Source organism: Lithobates pipiens, unplaced genomic scaffold (genome assembly GCF_037356315.1).
Source record: "Lithobates pipiens isolate NorthernLeopardFrog02 unplaced genomic scaffold, aLitPip1_a1.2 Scaffold_25, whole genome shotgun sequence".
NCBI lineage: Eukaryota > Metazoa > Chordata > Amphibia > Anura > Ranidae > Lithobates > Lithobates pipiens.
Window position 1 is genome coordinate 108,101,487 of NW_027507787.1, and position 27,547 is coordinate 108,129,033.

At 47.8% G+C, this 27,547-nt stretch overlaps 12 pseudogenes; all 12 read right to left on the reverse strand.

Annotated features, from left to right (window-relative positions):
* Positions 1-5,700: 5,700 nt before the first annotated feature.
* On the reverse strand, positions 5,701-5,820 carry LOC143931895 (5S ribosomal RNA; annotated as a pseudogene).
* A 62-nt stretch (positions 5,821-5,882) lies between these two features.
* LOC143931849 (5S ribosomal RNA) lies at positions 5,883-6,001 on the reverse strand (annotated as a pseudogene).
* Positions 6,002-10,387: 4,386 nt separating this feature from the next.
* LOC143931566 (5S ribosomal RNA) lies at positions 10,388-10,506 on the reverse strand (annotated as a pseudogene).
* Positions 10,507-12,471: 1,965 nt separating this feature from the next.
* Positions 12,472-12,590, reverse strand: LOC143931037 (5S ribosomal RNA; annotated as a pseudogene).
* Positions 12,591-12,691: 101 nt separating this feature from the next.
* On the reverse strand, positions 12,692-12,810 carry LOC143931093 (5S ribosomal RNA; annotated as a pseudogene).
* Positions 12,811-15,158: 2,348 nt separating this feature from the next.
* On the reverse strand, positions 15,159-15,277 carry LOC143931145 (5S ribosomal RNA; annotated as a pseudogene).
* Positions 15,278-19,537: 4,260 nt separating this feature from the next.
* On the reverse strand, positions 19,538-19,656 carry LOC143932526 (5S ribosomal RNA; annotated as a pseudogene).
* A 100-nt stretch (positions 19,657-19,756) lies between these two features.
* Positions 19,757-19,875, reverse strand: LOC143932021 (5S ribosomal RNA; annotated as a pseudogene).
* A 324-nt stretch (positions 19,876-20,199) lies between these two features.
* LOC143932211 (5S ribosomal RNA) lies at positions 20,200-20,318 on the reverse strand (annotated as a pseudogene).
* Positions 20,319-20,638: 320 nt separating this feature from the next.
* On the reverse strand, positions 20,639-20,757 carry LOC143931277 (5S ribosomal RNA; annotated as a pseudogene).
* Positions 20,758-21,075: 318 nt separating this feature from the next.
* On the reverse strand, positions 21,076-21,194 carry LOC143931880 (5S ribosomal RNA; annotated as a pseudogene).
* Positions 21,195-21,294: 100 nt separating this feature from the next.
* On the reverse strand, positions 21,295-21,413 carry LOC143931609 (5S ribosomal RNA; annotated as a pseudogene).
* Between the last annotated feature and the right edge of the window lie 6,134 nt (positions 21,414-27,547).

A 27,547-nucleotide genomic window follows, 5' to 3' on the forward strand; every position in this document is an offset into this window, starting at 1 on the left:
GAGCTCCAGCCAAGTTGGGGTGGCTGAGAGCAGGGAGGGTGGGGATGGGTTGTAGTTATTATGTTATAGTATGTTATGTTTTATGCTTAGTTTATGGCACAAGCTTTATTTGGTTATGGAACAGACAAATGTCTCTTTTTCATGTATACTCTGATGAATATGGGAATGGATACTGCTTTGACGGGTGGTTTGGATACTATTTTCCTCCTTGTGATATTGGCTGAGACCACGCCATGGGTACCCTGAAGTTGCTGACGTGGAATGTCAGGGGGATTCGGGATAAAATTAAGAGGGCGGCAGTGTTTGGGTGTCTCAAAACTTATAGAGCGGATATCACAGTCCTGGTGGAGACGCATATAACTGGGAGATTGCAAATAGCTTTGCGTCGCCCGTGGATTGGATGGGCCCACCCATACGTCCTATTCTCGCGGGGTGTCTGTATTGATATCTAAAACGGCACAGTTTTCCTTGGTTTCTTTGCAGACAGACCTGCAGGGCAGATATATATTTATACACTGCTTATTGCACGGAGAACAGTACATTATTCTCGCCTATTATGTACCCCCGCCTTATGATCATAGACTAATTACAGAGGGATTATCTTTTATGGCTCAACACCCTAATGTCCCAGCAATTTGGCTGGGTGATTTTAATATGGTTTTGAATCCGGGGGTGGATAGAATGAGCTCTACTCGAGGGGATCATTTACCGGGAGATACTGGCCTAGGTCGCACGTTTCAGGAATTCTCTCTTACAGATCTGTGGCAATTTAAATATCAGGCTAAACGTGTTTACTCCTGTTTCTCTGCAACTCACTCCACCATGTCACGTATAGATTATATTGCTGTGTCCGCCCAGTTGTTACCCAGGCTAGTAGACACGGGCTATTATGCTAGATCATTGTCAGACCACGCTCCTTGCTGGGCAACTTTTTCCTTGACCCGACCTACTGGACCGAAACCATGGCGGCTTCACCCCTTCTGGTTAACCGCCTTGAGTGACAGCGAAGACTTAGGGGACGAATGGGGTTTTTTCTTTACTACTAATCAGGGGACGGCTCCGGTTGACTGTACCTGGGAGGCTTTTAAACTGCACGTACGCTCCCCTTTAACACACCGGATTAACCGGTTGAAGCGTACCTCCAAGACTTTGCTATCTAATGCCCTACGGGAGCTAGCCTCGGTGACCACTGACTTCACTACTGACCCCACACCTGCTAAGGCCCAGGTATTACGACACCACACAAGGCTAGTAGATCACCTCCACATTGAACAGGCTAAGCAAAAGTTGTTTTTTGTTAAGCAACGGGTGTTTGAACAAGGAGAGAGGGCGGGAAAGTTGCTGGCCTACTTGGCGCATCGGGACTCCAAGCCCCCGGTGGTGGTTTCGTTGACTGACAATGGGGGTGAGGAGGTGACTGATCCGCCAACAGTGGCCACCATGTTTCGTGCTTACTATGCTGCCCTTTATGAGTCGCAGGTACATAGGCCGAGGACTGAGACTGGGGCATACCTCCGAGATATCTCTCTTCCCCACCTGTCTGAGGCTCAGGTTGAGTCTCTTGAGGCCCCGATATCGGCAGATGAGATTAGGCTAGCGGTGGCATCCCTTGCAACGGCTAAGGCCCCTGGACTGGATGGTATTCCCCTGGATTTCTATGCCCACTACTCTGAGACACTAGTGCCAGAATTGTTGAGATTATATACACACATATTTGACTCCGGGTCCCTACCTGATACTCTACGGCAGGCAGTTATTATAGTGATACCCAAGCCAGGAAAGGATCCCCACTGCCCGGATTCCTATCGCCCCATCTCGCTGCTCCAAGCAGATATTAAAATTTTGGCTAAAGTACTTGCCACCGTCTGAGTGGAGTCATCCTATCACTTGTTCACCCGGATTATGCCCGGGAAAAACACGGCCATTAATATCCGCCGGTTATATATGAATATCCAGGCTGAGCATGACAAAGTAGGCTCGAGGGTGGTCGTGTCACTGGATGCCGCTAAGGCGTTTGATTCCATTGAGTGGAATTATCTTTGGGAATGCTTGGGTAAATAAGCGGTTAACAGATGGGTGTCGGACCCCTTTCAGCTGGGCCGTGGCACACGTCAGGGTTGTCTCCTATGTTATATGCTTTGGCGGCATAACCGTTGGCTGCTGCACTTCGGGCACACCCGGCTGTAGTAGGCCTCCGACGCGGTTCTCTGGTGGAATCGGTAAGTATGTATGCGGATGATACTTTACTGTATTTAGAGGACTCGGGTCGGTCGTTGGAGGCTGCCCTGGGGGTCATAGAGGAGTTTGGTGGTCATTCCGGTCTGCGTATTAATTGGACCAAGTCGCAGGTTCTACCCATTGACTTGTTCTCCCCGGACCGGGATGCAGCTTCTCTCCCGCTCTCCAGGGTATCCTCCATTCAGTATTTGGGAGTGCAGGTTACGAGGGAACCTGGGGAGTATATTCACCTTAATCTTAAACCACTGCTTCTGTATGTGCGGGAGAAGACTAAGGCATGGTCCCGTCTCCCTATTGGGGTTATGGGACGGATTAATATTACTAAAATGATCCTCCTGCCGAAACTCCTTTATGTACTTTGGCATTCCCCTGTCATGGTCCCCGTGGCGTTCTTTAAAACATTAGACGGTGTCTTAAACACCTTTATCTGGGGCCCATCTAGACATAAGTTGGCATGGAACACACTTAAAAACCCGACCTCTATGGGGGGACTGGCTCTCCCTGATTTCCACACATACTACATAGCAGCCCAGATTTCCCATTTTTATCACCTCCATAGAGCGGATAGTCACAGATATCAGGCCTTGGTGGGCGGGAGGGCTGAATCCCTTGTTGATACTCCGCTTCAGATAATTTTTCGGGGTGGTGGGGTTAGGGATGCCCGGTCCCGGATCCTGCCACACCACCGGAGTATTTGGAAACTAGCCCTTAGATTACTGGGAGCTGACTATTACCACTCACATACAACGCTATGGCGCAACCCCTGCTTCGTGAGATGTCTGGCTTACCAGATGTAGACTTGTGGGCTTCTAGAGGGATACTTTTTCTGTATCAGGTGGTGACTCCTATGGGCGTAAGGGATTTTCCCTCCCTACAAGTGGAATTTAAAATACCCCCTCATATGCACTTTCGCTACTTGCAATTGCGACACGCGCTTCGTGCGCAATTTGCTCAGGACTTCCCGAATGTACAGTCGCTGGCTTTGACAGATGTAATTATGGGAGACGAACCGGCTAAATTGATCTCGACTCTATACGGCCTACTCCGGGCCCGCTTGGTGGCGCAAACCACTGAACGGGCCAGGTTGAGATGGGAAGAGGACATAGGTCCCTTTGATGGGGAGGAATGGGAGGATGCCCTTGAGAACGTTCAACAGGCTTCGCTTAGCCTACCTGACCGACTAACGCAGTACTATGTGATACACAGGTCCTATCTCACCCCTATCCGGATAGCTAAGTATCATCCTGACTATAACCCGAAGTGTCCCCGTTGCTCTTGTATGACTGGTACTTTCTACCATCTTCTCTGGCAATGCCCATTGGTCCAGGAGTATTGGGGGCAGATTGTCAGGTTTCTACATGACCACATGGGTTCACCCCTTCAACTTGACCCTAAGAGTTGCCTACTTAGTATATTTCCTGATACCTCTGTTGATCAATACTTGGCTACATTTTTGCACTCTACGCTGTTTACCGCACGAAAGCTTGTGGCTAAATACTGGATGCGTCCAACCATGCCTACTATGCAGGAATGGGTAATGGGCATTAATAGTAAGCTACCCTTGATTAAACTGGTGTATAGAAATCGTGGGTGTCCAGCCAAATACCACAAAATATGGGATAGGTGGGTGGAAAATCTGCATACGTGTGTGGAGTGAGCTATATTGGAGTCTATACTATCATTGTCAGGAATTTTCCTTAATGTAAGATGTATTACTGTCCATCACCTATGAAGAGGCTAATGTTTGTACCTACTGTAATATCTTGTTATAACTGAGTTGTTCAATAAACTTGTGCTGTTAAAAAAAAAGAAGCGCCATGTGGTGCTATAAGTATTTACCCACAGAATTTATGTCACATCCCACTATAGGGGCATAGTTGAAAGTCAGTCACCTGATCGCTACCCAAAACACACTCACGTCTTTGACTTCCCCCCTATTCCCTATATGTGACCATCCAACCTTTGAACTGGGGACCCACTTAGAAATTCCAACCTAGACAATGCATCTAAATTCGTCATTGATGGAAAATGGCCTTCTTTCTCAACCCTAACAGATCCGACAGGGCTTTTACAACTGCCTTTTTGGAGAGCGGCGCAACGACATCATTTTGTCCATTCCATCCCCAATCCTCAAACGTTTGCCCGCCCTCAGACGGAGTTTGAGACTCTATGCAGGAGCGAAGGCCCTTTGGCCCACATTCTCTCTCAAACAGATTACCCACACTTAACCTGTCTGTCCAACTGGGAAAAGGACCTTAATTGCTCATTTTCCCCAGCACAGAGACAACGCATTATCACTTTGGCTCTCAAAATGTCGCTGTGCACGAAGATACAGGAGACGAATTTTAAACTTCTCACCAGGTGGTATTTGACACCATCAAAGCTGCAGAAATGTTTCCCCTCTTCCTCGAACATATGCTGGAGGTGTGGAGAAGAAGAGGGCACGTTGCTGCACATTTTTTGGTCCTGCCCCAGCTTGGTGGACTTCTGGACAGAGATCTGATGCATAACACAAAAATTCACAGACTTCTCCATCCAGGAAGAGGCTGCATTCTTTCTCTTGCACCATTCACAGATTCCCATTAAGAAGTACAAAAAAATCAATTTTACGGCATGTGATAAATGCGGCGAAATCCTGCATCCCTCTCTATTGGAAAAAATGTTCCCCCCTTTCATTACTCACTGGCTTAGGAAAATAGAGGACATTAAAAAAAATGGAGGACTTGATCCTCACATCACAAGGTAAACAAGAATTTTTTAAACAAACCTGGGACATCTGGAATACCTTTATATTCTCGCTGGAAGGATGTCGCCTGCTATCGCCTTAGTGCTCTGAGCTTTCCTTGACTGGCCCCTTGGACAGTGGCTGCCATCGTGTCTCGTCCCCTCTTCTCCTTTTCTGATCTTTCAACCGTTCTCTTTTCTGCCTTACTCCCCTATCTCTCACCCCCTCCACCCCCTCTCTCTTTTGGAAAGAATGGAAAATTGGGAATGACGGCCCCACCCCCCTCCTCTGGATGGATTATGCCGGAGGGACCTGGGGTTTGTGTGACCCTGCATCTTGGTACAGTACTTTATCCATGCCTCGAATCATTGTGATTGATGGAAGGCAGACTCACAGTTGCAAATATACCTGTATCAGGTATTGTTCAGCTGCTTTTTGCTCTGTATTTCTCTGTTGCATTATGTACTCGGGGGACCGTCTTCCCCTATTTGGAGAAAAAATTATATTTGAAAAAAAAAGAAGCCTACGACACCTTGTATTCCCAGGCGGTCTCCCATCCAGGCATTAACCAGGCCCGACCCTGCTTAGCCTCCAAGATCAGATGAGATGGAACAGATTCAGGGTGATGTGGCCGTAGCCAATATCTTCAGGCACTCTCAACTCTCTTGACAAACACCAAGATGGTCAGCTTGGAAACAAGCGGAAAAAAATAGGTCAACGGCAACAACATAAAAAGAAGCCTACGGCATCTGGAAATCCCAGGCGGTCTCCCATCCAGGTACTAAACTGGTCCCAACCCAGCTTAGCCTCTGAGATCAGATGAGATTGGGCTCTTTCAGGGTGGTGTGGCCGTAGGAGATTTCTTCAGGCACTGGGAAACAAAAAAAAAAATCAAGTCAACGCCAACAACATGAGAAGAAGTCTACAGCACCTAGTATTCCCAACTGGTCTCCCATCCAGGTATTAACAAGGCCCGACCCTGTTTAGTCTCTGAGATCAGACGAGATCTGGTGCTTTCAGGGTTATGTGGCCATAGGCGAGCTCTTCAGGCACTCTCAACCCTCTTGACAAACACCAAGATGGTCACCTTGGTAAACAAACAAAAAAAAAAAAACAAGTCAACGCCAACAACATAAAAAGAAGCCTTCAGCACCTAGTATTCCCAGGTGGTCTCCAATCCAGGTACTAGCAAGGCCCGACCCTGTTTAGCCTCTGAGATCAGAGGAGATCGGGCGCTTTCAGGCTTATGTGCCCATAGGCAATTTCTTTGGGCACTCTCAACCCTCTTGACAAATGCCAAGATAGTCACCTTGGGAAACAAGCGGAAAAAAAACAGGTCAATGTCAACAACATAAAAAGAAGACTACGGCACCTGGTATTCCAAAGCCATCTCCCATCCAGGGACTAACTAGGCCCAACCCTTTTTATCCTCAGAGATGAGAAGAGATAGGGCTCTTTCAGGGTGATGCTGCTGTAAGCTAACTCTTTGGGCACTCTCAACCCTCTTGACAAATGCCAAGATGGTCACCTTGGGAAACAAGCGAAAAAAAAACAAAACGAATCAACGCCAACAACATAAAAAGAAGCCTACAATAACTGGTATTCCCAGGTGGTCTCCCATCCAGGTACTAACCAGGCCTGACTCTTCTTAGCCTCCAAGATCAGACGAGATTGGGTGCTTTCAGAGTGCTCGGACTCTTTCCCCATCACTAATGGGACGAGACAGGGGTGCCCTCTGTCTCCCCTAATTTTTATTCTGACACTGGAACCACTTATGTGTCACGTTCGGAATGACCCGAATATTACTGGTATATCCAAACCCTGGGCACACCACAAAATTGCGGCGTACGCTGACGATCTAATTTTTTTCGTCTCCAATCCACACATTTCGCTTCCCAATATACTCGCGGCTCTCCGGCGATACGGCAGCCTATCAAACTATAAAATCAATTGCACCGTCGGCTGTATTGAATATATCGGTCCCGGATGGTGAGGCCAAGAGGCTACGCTCCGCTTTCCCATTCTACTGAGCTGAAAAATCTATACGTTACCTGGGCGTTGACATCGCAGCGGATTTGGCGCAATTGTACCCGCTTAATTTTGTCCCTCTCCTGAATAGACTGAAATCTGATTTGGGAAACTGGCATGCTTTAACACTGACCTGGTTCGGGCGCTGTAATGCATTCAAAATGACGGCCCTCCCGCGGATCTTATACTTGTTCCAGACATTACCGATCCGGTTACCCCCAATTTTTTTCAGACAACTGCAGGTGCTGCTCCGGGACTTTATTTGGGTGCGCAAACCGCCCAGAGCCCTTTTGCAATTGCTTGCCAGACCAAAGGACAAGGGGGGTCTGGGTCTCCCAGATCTGAGACAATACAACAGAGCGACTCTGCCAGCGAGAGTCGTTGATTGGCATTGTAATGGCCCACACAAGCAGTGGGTGGAGATGGAGATTGAGGATGGATCCATTCCCCTATTGACCTCCCCGTGGCTCCTGTCCACCCTACCAAAAGACCTCAGAGATCACCCCGTAGTGGGAGCTACGTTGGCTGTTGTGCGGAGGTTGTTCCTCTGCACACACATTTCTCCCCTGCCATCACCAATGACTCCGGTTATAGGTAATCCAGACTTCCCACCGGGATTTACAAACAAGAAACTGTGACAGTTGACAGTGGTGGGGAAACAGCGTCTGGGAGACGTGTGGCCCTCGGGAGGGCTCCCGACCACGCAAACTGTCGCCGAGCTTTCTGACCCTCCGCTTGACTTGTTTAGTGCTTATCAACTTCGTCACTTTCTTTTGGCCATACAAAGGGCCCCCTACACTCCTAGAGACCTGACGCCCTATGAATCCATCTGTCACAAAAAGGAACCTGTGCGACACACCCTCTCCCTCCTCTACAACCTATTAAGTAGTCAGGAGGAGGAGTCGACCCCACCATTTATCCACAAATGGGAGAGGGACTTTGGCATCACATTTACCCCACAACAGATAGGGAAGATCCTGACATTAGTACATAAAGCTTCCATCGCAAACCAATATCAAGAATCAGGATACAAGATAGTCTCACGCTGGTATAGAGTCCCATACCTTCTGAATAAAATGAATACATCGATTCCGGATGTTTGTTGGAGGTGCAATTCAGATACGGGGACCATGGGACACATTTTATGGGCATGCCCGGCCTTGAGGAACTTTTGGGTGGAGGTGACCGGGACGATAAAAACTCTCAGAAATGTAGATATCGCAGACAACCCAGCAGCGTGCCTTCTACACTTGACCAAACAGCCTGTTCGAAAATACAAAAAAACCCTCACGATGCAACTCCTGAACGCCGCACGCGCCTGCATTCCCACACTGTGGAGGCAGCCTCAGCCCCCATCCAAGGTGCTGTGGTATTCCAAAGTCAATCATATTCTCCGGATGGAAGAATTGACCCCCACCCTTCACAACACTGAAGAGGCATTTAGTGTTACATGGAGGCCCTGGAGGTATTTTACTGGTACTTGAGACTACATTCGGGAGGTGAGCAGCGCCCCTGTCCCAGAAAACGACTGAACATCTAACGTTTACCTACGTAGGCCAAGTCTGCCCTGGGTGGCATTCCCCCCCTCTCCCTTTTTGTCTTTATTTTTCTTTTTTTCCCCGCCGCCATCCCCCCCCCCTCCTCTCTCTCCGTCTTTTGCACTCTCTTCTTCTCCCGTCCTCCCTTTTCACTATGCCTTGTCTCCTTACTAGCCTTTGGGACCCAGAAGAACCCCAGGGTTCTGGACACGACCGGCTCATATTTTACTCTGGTTCACATAGGTCATGATAAGCTGGCTCGCTGTGGTCCCAGTTGTTCTCCATGATTACATTTGTCCGAACGGAGCTGCATTAGTTATACTGTACTACATATCGGAGGTGGGGTTTCTCTCTTTTCTGCATGAAACTCTAGGACTCCCCTCTGAGAACCCAGAGTTATTTGGCAGCCTATTTTTTGTTACCATGTAATTGTGACCCTGGGTCATGCTGTATGGTTGACTGTTATATTTATGTTGTTCTACTTATACTTAATAAATGAATAAAACAAAAAAAAAAACATAAGTCAATGCCAACAACTTAAAAAAAAAGCCTATGGCATCGAGAAATCCCAGGCGGTCTCCCATCCAGGTACTAACCAGGTCCCAACCCTGCTTAGGCCGCGTACACACGGGCGGACTGTTCGCCCAACTAGGTTCGTCAAACAGTTTGACAAACAGTCCATTCAAAATTTGCATGAGCGGACTGGACCACACACGACAAACGAACAGTCCGCTGAAAACTTGCGTGATGACGTGAACGGCACGTACGACGGGACGAGAGATTCGAAGTCCTATACACTGCAATGCAACCTTCGGCGTGTAAATCCTTTTTGAGCATGCGCGGAACTTAGTTTGACTAACAAGCCTACACATGAGCGGACTGTCCGCTCAAACCAAGTTTCAGCGGACAGTCTTACGGAAATTCCGAAAAACTTTGTTCGTTAGACTGTCCGCTGAAACTGTCCGCTGAAGCCCACACACGAGCGGACTGTCCGCTGAAACACTGTTCAGCGGACAAAGTTGGACGAACAGTCCGCCCGTGTGTACGCAGCCTTAGCCTCTGAGATCAAATGAGATTTGGCTCTTTCAGGCTGATGCAGCCATATTAGATTTTTTCAGGCATGCTCAACCCTCTTGACAAACGCCAAGATGGTCACCTTGGGAAACAAACAAAAAAAACAAGTCAACGCCAACAACATAAAAAGAAGCCTACCGCACCTAGTATTTCCAGGCGGTCTCCCATCCAGGTATTAACAAGCCGCAACCCTTTCTAGCCTCTGAGATCAGCGGAGATTAGGTGCTTTCAGGGTGATGTGCCCATAGGCAATCTCTTTGGGCACTCTCATCCCTCTTGAAAAATGCCAAGATAGTCACCCTGGGAAACAAGCGAAAAAAAACAGGTCAACACCAACAACATAAAAAGAAGAATACGGCACCTGGTATTCCAAGGCCGTCTCCCATTCAAGTACTAACTAGGCCCAACCCTTCTTAGCCTCTGAGATCAGAAGAGATAGGGTGCTTTCAGGGTGATGCGGCTGTAAGCGATCTCTTTAGGCACTCTCAACCCTCTTGACAAATGCCAAGATGATCACTTTGGGAAACAAGCGAAAAAAACAGGTCAACACCAACAACATAAAAATAAGCCTGTGGCATCTGGAAAACCCAGGCGGTCTCCCATCCAGGTACAAACCAGGCCCAACCCTGCTTTGCCTCTGAGACCAAACGAGATTGGGCGCTTTCAGGGTGTTGTGCTCCTAGGCAATTTCTTTGTGCACTCTCAACCCTCTTGACACATGCCAAGATGGTCACCTTGGGAAACAAGGGGGAAAAAACAGGTCAACGCCGACAACACAATGAGAAGCCTACGGCACCTGGTATTCCCAAGCTGTCTCCCATCCAGGTACTAACCAGGCCCATTGCTGCTTAGCCTCTGAGATCAGATGAGATTGGGCTCTTTCAGGGTGATTTGGCCGTAGGCACTCTCTTTGGGCACTCTGAAGCCTCTTGACAAAGGCCAAGATGGTCACCTTGGGAAACAAGCTAAAAAAAACAGGTCAAAGCCAACAACATAAAAAGAAGCCAAGAAGAAAACATATGCGTATTGGTAGGGCAATGCTATTGCGACCGAAATTGAGGGGAGGTATTGGCTTCCCGGACCCTGCTCTATATTACACAGCAACGCACATGACACCGGTGGTTGACTGGTGCCGGTGTTCTGCCATATACTGTCCGGCCATGATATAGTGTCTGCGCCGTACTGCGCATGCGCAGTACGGAGACGACGAAGCTTCGGAAAATCTCCGAAGCTGAACGGCGCCTGCACGGTGAGTGGAGGTGGTAGCCCCACTATCCAAGCGGACATAGGGTTGTGAATATTAGAGGGCCCCTCGTAGGCGAGGTTCGCTTGCCGCGCTTCGGGTTCGGCCTCGCTGCGCTCGGCTCTTTTATATTCTTACTCTGTGTCCACTTGGATAGTGGGGATAGAACCTGGACTCAGTGCGCAGGCGCCGTTCATGCTCGGCAATTTTCAGAATCTGTGTTGCTGTGTACTGCGCATGCGCAGTACACAGCGGACAATATGCGATGGGGGACCATATGTGATAAGACACCGGCGTGGGGAACTGAAGCTATGGGTCAAGCTAGAGCAGGAGATGGCGTGGGTTCCACTGGCTGGTCTGCCTTGGGCGGGGAGGCCATTGGAGCCCTGTGTGACTACTCACCCGTTAATTGGCCTCTCGCTCGCCGAGATGGATAGTATTTTCACCTTTCCCACCTGACTAACTTCCCTTCTTCTATGACCCCAATTATTGGACATCCTAGATTCCCTCCGGGCCTGTCTGACCAGGCCTTTACCAGGCAAGCCCCGAAAGGGCGTCTGAGAGCAGCCCTATTTCTTGGACCCACGGGCTTGATTCCCATGGGGACCATACTGCTAGAGCAAGTACCTGTTGCAATGGATAGCTGGAGAGCTAGACAGCTAATCCATTTCCTCAGATCACTACCTAACCATTCGTTCTTCTCTAGACAATTCCACCCCTTCGAGGAACTTTGCCTGGATGATGGCCCAATTCGTGGTTCCCTCTCTAGGTCCTACCAAATCCTGACAGACGCACAATCCTCCACGGATCCACCCTTCCTAGCTAAATGGAAAAGGGACTTACAAACTACATTCTCCAAACCACAGAAGGACAGAATACTCTTTTTCGCCCATAAGTCGTCACTCTGCAGTAAATATCAGGAGATCTCATATAAGCTGATCACACGCTGGTATCGTACACCGGTGGTGTTGGCCAAAATATTCCCCGGTCAATCTGACCGCTGCTGTCGCTGTGGGCAACAGGCTGGCACCATTCTCCAAATTTTTTGGGAATGCCCTAAATTACAAACATTCTGGCAGCCTGTCCTGAGACTCATCCACAAGATCGCTATTCCAAACGTTGGACAGCTGATGAGCTGGTGAGCCGAGGGCGTCTCTTGCTCCCTGGGAGGGGACCCCACCCTATCCACTCTACCCACGACACCCCCTTACCCCTTATTTTCCTTTTCTGCCATTTCCTTCCCCAATCTTCTCTTTCCCCTTCTCCCTCCTTTCAGTTCTACTATTTCCCTTCTTAACTCAAAAAAGGGAAAAGAAAATGGTATGTTCCGACCCCATTTGACTACTACACAATACTCTTCCCCTATCTATGGATATCTAAACTCTTCGAGGGTAGCAGGGCTAGTGTCAATAATATTTTAAGTGGTAGAGGATCCCAACGAGATGGAGCTTTAATCTCATCTTCATATGACCGCAAAGCTGTACACGTGCTATTCTCCTCGAATTTCTTACCATTGGCTCTGATATCCATGCAATATTATCATTTGTTTGTAACTATTTGTATCACACATTCTGTGAAGTTGCCTTTGCATTGTATGTCGCATACTACTAAATAAATAAAAAAGAAGCCTATGGCACCTGGTATTCCCAGGCGGTCTCCCATCCAGGTACTAACCAGGCCCGACACTGTTTAGCATTCAAGATCAGACGAGATTGGGCGCTTTCAGGGTGATGGGGCTGTAGGTGATCTCTTCGGGCACTCTCAACCCTCTTGACAAACGCCAAGATGGTCACCTTGGGAAACAAGTGAAAAAAAAAACAGGTCAAGGCCAACAACATAAAAAGAAGCCTACAGCACCTAGTATTCCCAGGTGGTCTCCAATCCAGGTACTAGCAAGGCCCAACCCTGTTTAGCTTCTGAGATCAGAGGAGATCGGGTGCTTTCAGGGTTATGTGCCCATAGGCAATCTCTTTGGGCATTCTCAACCCTCTTGACAAATGCCAAGATAGTCACCTTGAGATACAAGCGAAAAAAAACAGGTCAATGTCAACAACATAAAAAGAAGAATACGGCACCTAGTATTCCAACGCCATCTCCCATCCAGGTACTAACTAGGCCCAACCCTTCTTAGCCTCAGAGAAGAGAAGAGATAGGGCTCTTTCAGGGTGATGCTGCTGTAAGCGATCTCTTTGGGCACTCTCAACCCTCTTGACAAATGCCAAGATGGTCACCTTGGGAAACAAGCAAAAAAAAAAAAACGAATCAACGCCAACAACATAAAAAGAATGGCCCACACAAGCAGTGGGTGGAGATGGAGATTGAGGATGGATCCATTCCCCTATTGACCTCCCCGTGGCTCCTGTCCTCCCTACCAAAAGACCTCAGAGGTCACCCCGTAGTGGGAGCTACGTTGGCTGTTGTGCGGAGGTTGTTCCGCTGCACACACATTGCTCCCCTGCCATCACCAATGACTCCGGTTATAGGTAATCCAGACTTCCCACCGGGATTTACCAGCAAGAAACTGCGACAGTTGACAGTGGTGGGGAAACAGCGACTGGGAGAGGTGTCGCCCTGGGGAGGGCTCCCGACCACGCAAACTGTCGCCGAGCTTTCTGACCCTCCGCTTGACTTGTTTAGTGCTTATCAACTTCGTCACTTTCTTCTGGCCATACAAAGGGCCCCCTACACTCCTAGAGACCTGACACCCTATGAATCCATCTGTCACAAAAGGGAACCTGTGCGACACACCCTCTCCCTCCTGTACAACCTATTGAGTAGTCAGGAGGAGGAGTCGACCCCCACCATTTATCCACAAATGGGAGAGGGACTTAGGCATCACATTTACCCCACAACAGATAGGGAAGATCCTGACCTTAGTACATAAAGCTTCCATCGCAAACCAATATCAAGAATCAGGATACAAGATAGTCTCACGCTGGTATAGAGTCCCATACCTTCTGAATAAAATGGATAGATCGATCCCGGATGTTTGTTGGAGGGGAAATTCAGATACGGGGATCATGGGACGCCTTTTCTGGGCATGCCCGGCCTTGAGGAACTTTTGGGTTCCCAGCAGCGTGCCTTCTACACTTGACCGAACAGCCTGTTCGAAAATACAAAAAAACCCTCACGATGCAACTCCTGAATGCCGCCCGGGCCTGCATTCCCGCACTGTGGAGGCAGCCTCAGCCCCCATCCAAGGTGCTGTGGTATTCCAAAGTCAATCATATTCTCCGGATGGAAGAATTGACCGCCACCCTTCACAACACTGAAGAGGCATTTAGTGTTACATGGAGGCCCTGCAGGTATTTTACTGGTACTCGAGACTACGTTCGGGAGGTGAGCAGTGCCTCTGTCCCAGAAAACGACTGAACATCTAATGTTTACCTACGTAGGCCATGTCTGCCCTGGGTGGCATTCCCCCCTCCCTTTTTGTCTTTATTTTTCTTTTTTTTCCCGCCGCCATCCCCCCACCTCCTCTCTCTCCGTCTTTGCACTCTCTTCTTCCCCCGTCCTCCCTTTTGACTATGCCTTGTCTCCTTACTAGCCTTCGGGACCCAGAAGAACCCCAGGGTTCTGGACATGACCGGCTCATATTTTACTCTGGTTCACGTAGGTCATGATAAGCTGGCTCGCTGTGGTCCCAGTTGTTCTCCATGATTACATTTGTCTGAACGGAGCTGCACTACTCCGTTACTCAGTACTTCTGTACTACATGTCGGAGGTGGGGTTTCTCTCTTTTCTGCATGAAACTGTAGGACTCCCCTCTGAGAACCCAGAGTTATTTGGCTGCCTATTTTTTGTTACAATGTAATTGTGACCCTGGGTCATGCTGTATGGTTGACTGTTATATTTATGTTGTTCTACTTAATAAAAGAATAATTAAAAAAAAAAATAAGTCAATGCCAACAACTTAAAACTAAAGCCTATGGCATCGAGAAATCCCAGGCGGTCTCCCATCCAGGTACTAACCAGGTCCCAACCCTGCTTAGCCTCTGAGATCAAATGCACGCTCAACCCGCTTGACAAACGCCAAGATGGTCATCTTGGGAAACAGACAAAAAAAACAAGTCAACGCCAACAACATAAAAAGAAGCCTGCGGCATTTGGAAAACCCAGGCGGTCTCCCATCCAGGTACAAACCAGGTCCAACCCTGCTTAGCCTCTGAGACCAAACGAGATTGGGCGCTTTCAGGGTGATGTGGCCGTAAGCGTTCTCTTCAAGACACGCCCAACCCTCTTGACAAACGCCAAGATGGTCGCCTTGAGAAACAAGCGAAATAAACAGTTCAAAGCCAACAACATAAAAAGAAGCCTATGGCACCTGGTATTTCCAGGCGGTCTCCCATCCAGGTACTAACCAGGCCCGACACTGTTTAGCCTCTGAGATCAGATGAGATTGGGCGCTTTCAGGGTGATGGGGCCATAGGTGATCTCTTTGGGCACTCTCAACCCTCTTGTTAAATGCCAAGATGGTCACCTTGGTAAACAAGCAAAATAAACAGCAACATAAAAAGAAGCCTACTTCTGTTTAAAACTGTTTGCCTGCCGCCCGCCGCCCCCCCATTACAGGGAGGCAGCCGACGCCCGGCAACGCGCCCAATCCTGGGCTATTACCCAATACGGGTAGTCCTACGTGGGGAACGTAACTGGACATGGACAACCCGGAAAACCCCGCCCCTCACTTTCTCCCCACGCTTTCTTATTAGTTACTTGGTACAACATTGTTTGTCTGCTGCAACTAGGGACCTTGCAGTCTAGCATCCGCAGTCCCACTTGTGGGAAGTTGGATGCTCTTTGTGTTACGCTGGTAGGCTTAGAACATACTCGGTTATCTTTTTTTTTTGTTTGTGAGCTGTGAAGAGCTTTTATGTCATTGACCGTGTACCATAACCTCTGCAATCCCTGTCCTATTTTGCACTTGATGATATATGTGCCAAGCTTTCTGTTATTATCTCTTTGATACCTGTCTTTTCTTTTCATTTAATAAACATATATTAAACAAAAAAAAAAAAAAGTCCACTGAAGCCCACACACGAGCGGATTGTCCGCTGAAATGTGTTTCGACGGACTAAGTACGCCATACAGTCTGCTCGTGTGTACGCGGCATACAGCATCCAGTATTCCCAGGCGATCTCCCAATCAAGACACTAACCGGACCAGATCCTTCTATGGCACCTGGTCTTCCCAGGCAGTCTCCCATCCAGGTACTAACCAGGCCTGACGCTGCTTAGCCTCTGAATTCAGACAAGATCGGGTGCTTTCAGGTTGATGTGGCCGTAAGCGTTCTCTTCAAGGCACGCCCAACCCTCTTGACAAACGCCAAGATGGTCACCTTGAGAAACAAGCAAAAAAAACAGGTCAAAGCCAACAACATAAAAAGAAGCCTATGGGCTTACAGCGGACCTTGAAAGATGGGACCCACTAGCTCTGTCATGGTTCGGACGCTGTAATGTGTTGAAGATGAACGCGATGCCACGACTTCTGTATCTACTACAAGCCTTACCTATCAAAATACCCCAGACTTTCTTTCATGCGGTTCGCTCAATCTTTATCAAGTTCCTCTGGCGCAGAAAACATATGCGTATTGGTAGGGCAATGCTATTGCGACCGAAATTGCGGGGAGGTATTGGCTTCCCGAACCCTGCTCTATATTACACAACGATGCACATGACACCGGGGGTTGACTGGTGCCGGTGTTCTGCCATATACTGTCCGGCCATGATATAGTGTCCACGCCGTACTGCGCATGCGCAGTACGGAGCAGACGAAGCTTCGGAAAATCTCCGAAGCTGAACGGCGCCTGCGCGGTGAGTGGAGGTGGTAGCCCCACCATCCAAGCGGACATAGGGTTGTGAATATTAGAGGGCCCCTCGCAGGCGAGCTTCGCTCGCCACGCTTCGGGCTCGGCCTCGCTGCGCTCGGCTCTTTTATATTCTTACTCTATGTCCACTTGGATAGTGGGGATAGAACCTGGACTCAGTGCGCAGGCGCCGTTCATGCTCGGCAATTTTCGGAATCTGTGTTGCTGTGCATGCGCAGTACACAGCGGACACTATCCGATGGGGGACCATATGTGATAAGACACCGGCATAGGGAACTGAAGCTATGGGTCAAGCTAGAGCAGGAGATGGCGCGGGTTCCACTGGCTGGTCTGCCTTGGGCGGGGAGGCCATTGGAGCCCTGTGTGACTACTCACCCGTTAATTGGCCCCTCGCTCGCCGAGATGGATAGTTTTTTTCACCTTTCCCACCTGACTAACTTCCCTTCTCCTATGACCCCAATTATTGGACATCCTAGATTCCCTCTGGGCCTGTCTGACCAGGCCTTTACCAGGCAAGCCCCGAAAGGGCTTCTGAGAGCAGCCCTATTTCTTGGACCCAGGGGCTTGATTCCCATGGGGACCATACTGCTAGAGCAAGTACCTGTTGCAATGGATAGCTGGAGAGCTAGACAGCTAATCCATTTCCTCAGATCACTACCTAACCATTCGTTCTTCTCTAGACAATTCCACCCCTTCGAGGAACTTTGCCTGGATGATGGCCCAATTCGTGGTTCCCTCTCTAGGTCCTACCAAATCCTGACAGACGCACAATCCTCCACGGATCCACCCTTCCTAGCTAAATGGAAAAGGGACTTACAAACTACATTCTCCAAACCACAGAAGGACAGAATACTCTTTTTCGCCCATAAGTCGTCACTCCGCAGTAAATATCAGGAGATCTCATATAAGCTGATCACACGCTGGTATCGTACACCGGTGGTGTTGGCCAAAATATTCCCCGGTCAATCTGACCGCTGCTGTCGCTGTGGGCAACAGGCTGGCACCATTCTCCAAATTTTTTGGGAATGCCCTAAATTACAAACATTCTGGCAGCCTGTCCTGAGACTCATCCACAAGATCGCTATTCCAAACGTTGGACAGCTGATGAGCTGGTGAGCCGAGGGCGTCTCTTGCTCCCTGGGAGGGGACCCCACCCTATCCACTCTACCCACGACACCCCCTTACCCCTTATTTTCCTTTTCTGCCATTTCCTTCCCCAATCTTCTCTTTCCCCTTCTCCCTCCTTTCAGTTCTACTATTTCCCTTCTTAACTCAAAAAAGGGAAAAGAAAATGGTATGTTCCGACCCCATTTGACTACTACACAATACTCTTCCCCTATCTATGGATATCTAAACTCTTCGAGGGTAGCAGGGCTAGTGTCAATAATATTTTAAGTGGTAGAGGATCCCAACGAGATGGAGCTTTAATCTCATCTTCATATGACCGCAAAGCTGTACACGTGCTATTCTCCTCGAATTTCTTACCATTGGCTCTGATATCCATGCAATATTATCGTTTGTTTGTAACTATTTGTATCACACATTCTGTGAAGTTGCCTTTGCATTGTATGTCGCAAACTACTAAATAAATAAAAAAGAAGCCTATGGCACCTGGTATTCCCAGGCATTCCCAGGCGGTCTCCCATCCAGGTACTAACCAGGCCCGACACTGTTTAGCATTCAAGATCAGACGAGATTGGGCGCTTTCAGGGTGATGGGGCCGTAGGTGATCTCTTCGGGCACTCTCAACCCTCTTGACAAACGCCAAGATGGTCACCTTGGGAAACAAGTGAAAAAAAAAAACAGGTCAAGGCCAACAACATAAAAATATATATAATATAAGCTGATCACACGCTGGTATCGTACACCGGTGGTGTTGGCCAAAATATTCCCCGGTCAATCTGACCGCTGCTGTCGCTGTGGGCAACAGGCTGGCACCATTCTCCACATTTTCTGGGAATGCCCTAAATTACAAACATTCTGGCAGCCTGTCCTGAGACTCATCCACAAGTTCACAGAGATTTCCTTAGCCAATGATCCCGCAGCAGTTCTTCTCACTCTAACTCCTATGTCGAGAAAGCGTTATCATAAGTCCTTACTTAAACATCTCCTCAATGCAGCTAGGGCCTGCATCCCAAGTCAGTGGAAAGAGCAATCTGCTCCAATGGTGACCCAGTGGTTCGCAAGGGTAAATGATATTGAACGAATGGAAGACCTGACTGCCACAATGAGGGATAAAACGGAGGAGCATGGGAACAGATGGTTCTACTGGACCCAGTTTCGCTTTTCGGAAGAATACCTCCGCGAGACATAGTAAGCTCATGGTGATCATTGGAGATCGCTGTTCCAAACGTTGGACAGCTGATGATCTGGTGAGCCGAGGGCGTCTCTTGCTCCCTGGGAGGGGACCCCATCCTATCCACTCTACCCACGACACCCCCTTACCCCTTCTTTTCCTTTTCTGCCATTTCCTTCCCCAATCTTCTCTTTCCCCTTCTCCCTCTTTTCAGTTCTACTATTTCCCTTCTTAACTCAAAAAAGGGAAAAGAAAATGGTAGGTTCCGACCCCATTTGACTACTACACAATACTCTTCCCCTATCTATGGATATCTAAACTCTTCGAGGGTAGCAGGGCTAGTATCAATAATATTTTAAGTAGTAGAGGATCCCAACAAGATGGAGCTTTAATCTCATCTTGATATGACCGCAAAGCTGTACACGTGCTATTCTCCTCTGACTTCTTACCATTGGCTCTGATATCCATGCAATATGATCGTTTGTTTGTAACTATTTGTATCACACATTCTGTGAAGTTGCCTTTGCATTGTATGTCGCATACTACTAAATAAAAAAAAAAAAAAAAAAGAAGCCTATGGCACCTGGTATTCCCAGGCGGTCTCCCATCCAGGTACTAACCAGGCCTGACACTGTTTAGCATCCGAGATCAGACGAGATTGGGCGCTTTCAGGGTGATGGGGCCATAGGTGATCTCTTCGGGCACTCTCAACCCTCTTGACAAACGCCAAGATGGTCACCTTGGGAAACAAGTGAAAAAAAAACAGGTCAAGGCCAACAACATAAAAAGAAGCCTACAGAACCTAGTATTCCCTGGTGGTCTCCAATCCAGGTACTAGCAAGGCCCAACCCTGTTTAGCTTCTGAGATCAGAGGAGATAGGGTGCTTTCAGGGTTATGTGCCCATAGGCAATCTCTTTGGGCATTCTCAACCCTCTTGACAAATGCCAAGATAGTCACCTTGAGATACAAGCGAAAAAAAACAGGTCAATGTCAACAACATAAAAAGAAGAATACGGCACCTAGTATTCCAACGCCATCTCCCATCCAGGTACTAACTAGGCCCAACCCTTCTTAGCCTCAGAGAAGAGAAGAGATAGGGCTCTTTCAGGGTGATGCTGCTATAAGCGATCTCTTTGGGCACTCTCAACCCTCTTGACAAATGCTAAGATGGTCACCTTGGGAAACAAGCAAAAAAAAAAAAAAAACGAATCAACGCCAACAACATAAAAAGAAGCCTACAATAACTGGTATTCCCTGGTGGTCTCCCATCCAGGTACTAACCAGGCCCGACTCTTCTTAGCCTCCAAGATCAGATGAGATTGGGTGCTTTCAGAGTGATGTGGCCATAGGCAATCTCTTCAGGCACTCTCAACCCTCTTGACAAACACCAAGATGGTCACTTTGGGAAACAAGCGGAAAAAAAACAGGTCAACGCCAACAACATAAAAAGAAGTCTACGACACCTGGTATTCCCAGGCGGTCTCCCATCCAGGCACTAACAAGGCCCGACTCTTCTTAGCCTCCAACATCAAACGAGATCGGGTGCTTTCAGGGTGATGTGCCCGTAGGCAATCTCTTCAGGCACTTTCAACCCTCTTGACAAACGCCAAGATGGTCACCTTGGGAAACAAGTGAAAAAAAAAACAGGTCAAGGCCAACAACATAAAAGGAAGCCTACAGCACCTAGTATTCCCAGGTGGTCTCCAATCCAGGTACTAGCAAGGCCCAACCCTGTTTAGCTTCTGAGATCAGAGGAGATCGGGCGCTTTCAGGGTTATGTGCCCATAGGCAATCTCTTTGGGCATTGTCAACCCTCTTGAAAAAAGCCAAGATAGTCACCTTGAGATACAAGCGAAAAAAAACAGGTCAATGTCAACAACATAAAAAGAAGAATACGGCACCTGGTATTCCAACGCCATCTCCCATCCAGGTACTAACTAGGCCCAACCCTTCTTAGCCTCAGAGAAGAGAAGAGATAGGGTTCATGCAGGGTGATGCTGCTATAAGCGATCTCTTTGGGCACTCTCAACCTTCTTGACAAATGCCAAGATGGTCACCTTGGGAAACAAGCAAAAAAAAAACGAATCAACGCCAACAACATAAAAAGAAGCCTACAATAACTGGTATTCCCAGGTGGTCTCCCATCCAGGTACTAACCAGGCCCGACTCTTCTTAGCCTCCAAGATCAGACGAGATTGGGTGCTTTCAGAGTGATGTGGCCATAGGCAATCTCTTCAGGCACTCTCAACCCTCTTGACAAACACCAAGATGGTCACTTTGGGAAACAAGCGAAAAAAAAACAGGTCAACGCCAACAACATTAAAAGAAGTCTACGACACCTGGTATTCCCAGGCGGTCTCCCATCCAGGTACTAACAAGGCCCGACTCTTCTTAGCCTCCAAGATCAAACAAGATCGGGTGCTTTCAGGGTGATGTGCCCGTAGGCTATCTCTTCAGGCACTTTCAACCCTCTTGACAAACGCCAAGATGGTCACCTTGGGAAACAAGCAAAAAAAATAAAAATAAGTTGGAAGCTAGAGACAATACAGCCCGAGTCCTCAATTTAATCCATGCGGCGCATGTACAGGGAAGGCCCTTGCTTATGTTGTCAACGGACGCGGAGAAGGCCTTTGACAGGGTGGCCTGGCACTTTATGTAGGCCACCCTGGAACATATAGGTCTTGGCTCCAACATGATGAGCTGGGTAATGTCGCTTTACTCCACGCCGTCGGCAGCGGTACGGGTGAACGAGTGGTGCTCGGACTCTTTCCCCATCACTAATGGGACGAGGCAGGGGTGCCGTCTGTCTCCCCTAATTTTTATTCTGACACTGGAACCACTTATGTGTCATGTTCGGAATGACCCGAATGTTACTGGCATATCCAAACCCTCGGCACACCACAAAATTGCGGCGTACACTGACGATCTATTTTTTTTCCGTCTCCAATCCACACATTTTGCTTCCCAATATACTTGCATCTCTACAGCGATACGGCAGCCTATCAAACTATAAAATCAATTGCGCCAAGTCGGCTGTATTGAATATATCGGTCCCGGATGGTGAGGCCAAGAGGCTCCGCTCCGCTTTTAGATTCTACTGGGCTGAAAAATCTATATGTTACCTGGGCGTTGACATCGCAGCGGATTTAGCGCAATTGTACCCGCTTAATTTTGTCCCTCTCCTGGATAGACTGAAATCTGATTTGGGAAACTGGCATGCTTTAACACTGACCTGGTTCGGGCGATGTAATGCATTCAAAATGACAGCCCTCCCGCGGATCTTATACATGTTCCAGACATTACCGATCCGGGTACCCCCAACTTTTTTCAGACAACTGCAGGTGCTGCTCCGGGACTTTATTTGGGCGTGCAAACCGCCCAGAGCCCGTTTGCAATAGCTTGCCAGACCAAAGGACTAGGGGGGTCTGGGTCTCCCAGATCTCAGACAATACTACAGAGTGACTCTGCTAGCGAGAGTCGTTGATTGGCATTGTAATGGCCCACACAAGCAGTGGGTGGAGATGGAGATTGAGGATGGATCCATTCCCCTATTGACCTCCCCGTGGCTCCTGTCCTCCCTACCAAAAGACCTCAGAGGTCACCCCGTAGTGGGAGCTACGTTGGCTGTTGTGCGGAGGTTGTTCCGCTGCACACACATTGCTCCCCTGCCATCACCAATGACTCCGGTTATAGGTAATCCAGACTTCCCACCGGGATTTACCAACAAGAAACTGCGACATTTGACAGTGGTGGGGAAACAGCGTCTGGGAGAGGTTTGGCCCTCGGGAGGGCTCCCGACCACGCAAACTGTCGCCGAGCTTTCTAACCCTCCGCTTGACTTGTTTAGTACTTATCAACTTCGTCACTTTCTTCTGGCCATACAAAGGGCCCCCTACACTCCTAGAGACCTGACACCCTATGAATCCATCTGTCACAAAAGGGAACCTGTGCGACACACCCTCTCCCTCCTGTACAACCTATTGAGTAGTCAGGAGGAGGAGTCGACCCCCACCATTTATCCACAAATGGGAGAGGGACTTAGGCATCACATTTACCCCACAACAGATAGGGAAGATCCTGACCTTAGTACATAAAGCTTCCATCGCAAACCAATATCAAGAATCAGGATACAAGATAGTCTCACGCTGGTATAGAGTCCCATACCTTCTGAATACAATGGATAGATCGATCCCGGATGTTTGTTGGAGGTGAAATTCAGATACAGGGACCATGGGACACCTTTTCTGGGCATGCCCGGCCTTGAGGAACTTTTGGGTTCCCAGCAGCGTGCCTTCTACACTTGACCGAACAGCCTGTTCGAAAATACAAAAAAACCCTCACAATGCAACTCCTGAATGCCGCCTGGGCCTGCATTCCCGCACTGTGGAGGCAGCCTCAGCCCCCATCCAAGGTGCTGTGGTATTCCAAAGTCAATCATATTCTCCAGATGGAAGAATTGACCGCCACCCTTCACAACACTGAAGAGGCTGTTAGTGTTACATGGAGGCCCTGGAGGTATTTTACTGGTACTCGAGACTACATTCGGGAGGTGAGCAGTGCCTCTGTCCCAGAAAACGACTGAAAATCTAACGTTTACCTACGTAGGCCATGTCTGCCCTGGGTGGCATTCCCTTCCTCCCTTTTTGTCTTTATTTTTCTTTTTTTCCCTGCCGCATTCCCCCCACCTCCTTTCTCTCCGTCTTTGCACTCTCTTCTTCCCCCGTCCTCCCTTTTGACTATGCCTTGTCTCCTTACTAGCCTTCGGGACCCAGAAGAACCCCAGGGTTCTGGACATGCCCGGCTCATATTTTACTCTGGTTCACGTAGGTCATGATAAGCTGGCTCGCTGTGGTCCCAGTTGTTCTCCATGATTACATTTGTCCGAACGGAGCTGCACTAGTTATACTGTACTACATGTCGGAGGTGGGGTTTCTCTCTTTTCTGCATGAAACTGTAGGACTCCCCTCTGAGAACCCAGAGTTATTTGGCTGCCTATTTTTTGTTACCATGTAATGGTGACCCTGGGTCATGCTGTATGGTTGACTGTTATATTTATGTTGTTTTACTTAATAAAAGAATAATAAAAATAAAAAAAAATAAGTCAATGCCAACAACTTAAAACTAAAGCCTATGGCATCGAGAAATCCCAGGCGGTCTCCCATCCAGGTACTAACCATGTCCCAACCCTGCTTAGCCTCTGAGATCAAATGCACGCTCAACCCTCTTGACAAACGCCAAGATGGTCACCTTGGTAAACAAGCGAAAATAAACAGGTAAACGCCAACAACATAAAAAGAAGCCTACGGCGCCTGGTATTCACAGATGGTCTCCCATACAGGTATTAACCAGGCCGTACACTGCTAGGCCTCCGAGATCAGATGAGATTGTGCGCTTTCAGGGTGATGTGGCCATAGGTGTTCTATTTAGACACTTTCAACCCTCTTGACAAATAGCAAGATGGTTATCTTGGGAAACAAGTGAAAAAAAACAGGTCAACGCCAACAACATAGACCCTGGCGGTCTCCCATCTGACCCAGACCCTGCTTAGCCTCTGAGATCGGGCGCTTTCAGGGTGATGTGACCTCAGGCGAACGCTTTGGGACATACTCAAAACTCTTGACTGATGCTAAAATGGTCACCTTGGGAAACAAGCGAAAGAAAAACAGGTCAAAGCCAACAATATAAAAAGATTCCTACGGCACCTTTAATTAGGTACTATCCAGGCCGGACCCTGCTTAGCCTCTGAGATCAGATGAGATCGGGCGCTTTCAGGGGGATGTGGTCATAGGAGATTTCTTTGGGCTCTCCCAGCCCTCTTGACAAATGCCAAGATGATCACCTTGGGAAACAAGTGGAAAAAAAAACCATGTCAACGCCAACAACATAAAAAGAATCCTACGACACCTGGTATTCCCAGTTGGTCTCCCACCCAGTTACTAATCAGGCCGGACAATGCTTAGCCTCCGAGATCAGACAAGATCAGGCACTTTCAAGGTGATGGGGCCATAGGCGATCTCTTTGGGCACTCTCAACCATCTTGACAAACGCCAACATGGTCATCTTGGGAAACAAGTGAAAAAAACCAAGTCATTGCCAACAGTTTCCTTGCCTGAAATAGGCATCTCAGAACTGCCAACTAATCCCAGGAGACAATACTTCGCCTCCATCCTGGTGGAGGTTCCAAACACCCGATCAATGGTTCCTATCACCTCTGTCCAGTAGCGGATCAACTTCGGGCATCTCCAAAACATGTGCATCATGTCTCCCACCATGTTCCCGCACCGGGAGCAACTTGCGTCCGGCCGTTCGGCCAAACTGAAAAAGTTTACGAGGAGCATAATAGGTTCTATATAATAAGATCAGATGTGACATCCTCTGTGACGAGAGCCATAATTCACCACAGGCAGGATTCCTGTGGCCAAGTATAGCTCACCCGGCCTTGTATAGTGTGTTGCGGTGGTCAGGGAAAGAGGACGATAGGCAGGGACAGTGTCTTTACTGCTTGGGAACCTAGCACTGTTACAGTGGGTGTTAGTGCCTCCTGCACAGTACACACCTGAAGCTACCCTTTATTATTGGTGTTCAATTTCTGCAATACATGCATCTGCAGTGCAAAAGTTAGAGTGGGTGTTGTTTGCCTCCTGTACAGTATACACCTTATTGCTGGTGTTCTGTTTCTGTAATACAGGAACCTAGCACTGTTACAGTGCTAGGGTGTACAGAGAAGCTGGTATATATAGAAGACTACAGCATACAGAAGAAAGGCTAGTGAATACAGAATACAGACTCGTGTATGTAGATAGGCTTGAGTATACAGAGATGCTAGAGTAAACAGTGAGACTGGGGTACACAGAGAGGCTAGTTTAAAGAGAGGCTAGTATATACAAAGATGTTAGTGTATATAGAGAGGTTAGTGTATAGAGAGAGTCGAGTGTATACAGAAAGGACAGTGCATATAGAGAAGCTAGTGTATACAGAAGACAGGCTTGGGTATACATCAAAGATGACAGTGTATACAGAAAACTGGGTAGTGCATGCAGAGAGTCTAGTGGGTACAGAAGACAGGCTGGTGTATTCTAGCTAGTATTTACAGTCTAGTGTATACAGAAGACAGACTGTGGTATACAGAGAGTTTAGTGTATTCAGAGAGTCTAGTGTATACAGTCGGCGAGTGTATGCATAAGACTGGCTAGTTTACACAGTGTTTACAGAGATGCAAGGGTGTACAGAGAAGCTGGTATATATAGAAGACTACAGCATACAGAAGAAAGGCTAGTGAATACAGAATACAGACTCGTGTATGTAGATAGGCTTGAGTATACAGAGATGCTAGAGTAAACAGTGAGGCTGGGGTACACAGAGAGGCTAATTTAAAGAGAGGCTAGTATATACAACGATGTTAGTGTATATAGAGAGGTTAATGTATAGAGAGGGTCGAGAGTATACAGAAAGGACAGTGCATATAGAGAAACTAGTGTATACAGAAGACAGGCTTGGGTATACATCAAAGATGACAGTGTATACAGAAGACTGGGTAGTGCATACAGAGAGTCTAGTGGGTAAAGAAGACAGGCTGGTGTATTCTAGCTAGTTTTTACAGTCTAGTGTATACAGAAGACAGGCTGTGGTATACAGAGGGTTTAGTGTATTCAGAGAGTCTAGTGTATACAGTCGGTGAGTGTATACATAATACTGGCTAGTTCAGACAGTTTTTACAGAGATGCAAGGTTGTACAGAGAAGCTAGTATATATAGAAGACAGAAGAAAGGCTAGTGAATACAGAATACAGACTCGTGTATGCAGATAGGCTTGAGTATACAGCGATGCTAGAGTAAACAATGAGGCTGGGGTACACAGAGATGCTAGTTTAAAGAGAAGCTAGTATATACAAAGATGTTAGTGTATATAGAGAGATTAGTGTATAGAGAGAGTCGAGTGTATACAGATAGGACAGTGCATATAGAGAAACTAGTGTATACAGAAGACAGGCTTGGGTATACATCAAAGATGACAGTGTATACAGAAGACTGGGTAGTGCATACAGAGAGTCTAGTGGGTAAAGAAGACAGGCTGGTGTATTCTAGCTAGTTTTTACAGTCTAGTGTATACAGAAGACAGGCTGTGGTATACAGAGGGTTTAGTGTATTCAGAGAGTCTAGTGTATACAGTCGGTGAGTGTATACATAATACTGGCTAGTTCAGACAGTTTTTACAGAGATGCAAGGTTGTACAGAGAAGCTAGTATATATAGAAGACAGAAGAAAGGCTAGTGAATACAGAATACAGACTCGTGTATGCAGATAGGCTTGAGTATACAGCGATGCTAGAGTAAACAATGAGGCTGGGGTACACAGAGAGGTTAGTTTAAAGAGAAGCTAGTATATACAAAGATGTTAGTGTATATAGAGAGGTTAGTGTATAGAGAGAGTCGAGTGTATACAGATAGGACAGTGCATATAGAGAGACTAGTGTATACAGAAGACAGGCTTGGGTATACATCCAAGCTGACAGTGTATACAGAAGACTGGGTAGGGTATACAGAAGACAGGCTGTGGTATACAGAGGGTTTAGTGTATTACA